The sequence below is a fragment of the Odontomachus brunneus genome, unplaced genomic scaffold, assembly GCF_010583005.1.
Source record: "Odontomachus brunneus isolate Ranch 3 - 2012 unplaced genomic scaffold, Obru_v1 Obru_scaffold_015, whole genome shotgun sequence".
Lineage (NCBI taxonomy): Eukaryota > Metazoa > Arthropoda > Insecta > Hymenoptera > Formicidae > Odontomachus > Odontomachus brunneus.
The window spans coordinates 1,571,693-1,573,144 of record NW_022639465.1 but is presented as its reverse complement, the minus strand read 5'-3'; the positions used below and the strand labels follow the sequence as shown (position 1 = coordinate 1,573,144).

The 1,452-nt window shown below is 34.0% G+C and overlaps 1 protein-coding gene across 8 annotated transcripts in view; it reads right to left on the bottom strand.

Annotated features, from left to right (window-relative positions):
- The window catches only part of LOC116841439 (potassium voltage-gated channel protein Shaker), a 154,862-nt gene that overhangs the window by 97,444 nt on the left and 55,966 nt on the right, over nt 1-1,452 (bottom strand). The gene's annotated exons all lie outside the window — the stretch shown is intronic.

Here is a 1,452-nt window from a genome sequence, read left to right as displayed (position 1 = left end):
AATATATATATATATATATATATATATATATATATATATATATATATATATACGCACAATTATCTGTAGATAATCTGTAAAGCACACATAACGACAAGCGTCGTCATCATAGAGCTCATTTATCGTATCGCGTACGATCATTCGCTAACCTTCTTTAATTAATCACCGAAAATTTTACACGATCGTTTGTAAAATGATATAGGACTTTTGTATTTAATTTCACCTAATTTACATGCACAGTAGGACACAAAACGGTTTAGACGTAATGAACTTCAGAGCGCAGCCGTTGATCCAATGAGAAAACTTATTTTTGAATAATTCGTCCTCTTATTGAACTATTAGCTGCTCTCTGAAGTTTATTGTGTCTAAACCGTTTTGCGATCTGTACACGAATATTGTTCCACTTTATTTTTAAACACTTTGTATATATTATCAAAACCTGTAACGCGATTACTTCTGATTGATTGGTCGATGTGCGAAACAATCAAGCTTTAGTTTGTTAGTCATCTCTAGGATTGACTAAAAACACACCAATCGAAACCCAAAACTATTTTGGGCTTTGATAAAAAAACTTGATTGTTTCGCACATTGACCAGTCAATCCTAGAAGCGCTCACGCTACGGGCTTTGACCATAACATATACATTACTCTTTGTTCTGATCGTTTTATCCGATGAACGGACTAATAAATTGCGCGCAATGATATGTAAGTACATTAGTGGGCTGCATATTTCTTGCAGACACAGCGAGTTTCGTCAATCGACGAAGTCCTGCGAATCAACAAGGTCGGCAAACGAATCATTGTAGTAAACGAGATCTTCGTGCTGCCTCGCATGTCCTCGTGTCGATCTTATCGCAGTATCGTTAACGTCTCGTTAACGACAGCAGCATAATTATCCTAAGAAACGCGCAACCTACGCTCGCGCAAGTCAAATGACTTACAATGTTCGCATTAATGTAACATCGTCCTGCCACAACTCACGTGCAAACCGCAGACAGGATCATGCATGCGCGTTCCTCACAGTGCACAAAATGATATGCAAACGCATCCTTGGGAAGAATAACATATTATTTTCTCTCTGATACCTTCAAATCAACAGAATCATACTAATCGAAGGGGCCAGGCCGGGAAAGAGGAATTTGTCACTTTTTTTGACATTCTGATTCCAAAACACAAAATTACATAATAGATGTATAAAATTTTATATTTATACGTTTATTTATAAACGTATAAATTTTAATTTATACGTTTCAATGAATATTAATAACATTTACTTGTATAAATATATATATTTTTTCATTGAAAAAAACACTTTTTTAAAAGAGAAAAAATTTTTTTTTATTTTTTAAATTGTTCTTTATAAAAGCAATTGTTTATTCTAATTAAAATTTTAGGGTTAATATATTTTCGAATGTGAATATTTTGTAGATATTCTCCCCCCCCCCCCCCTCA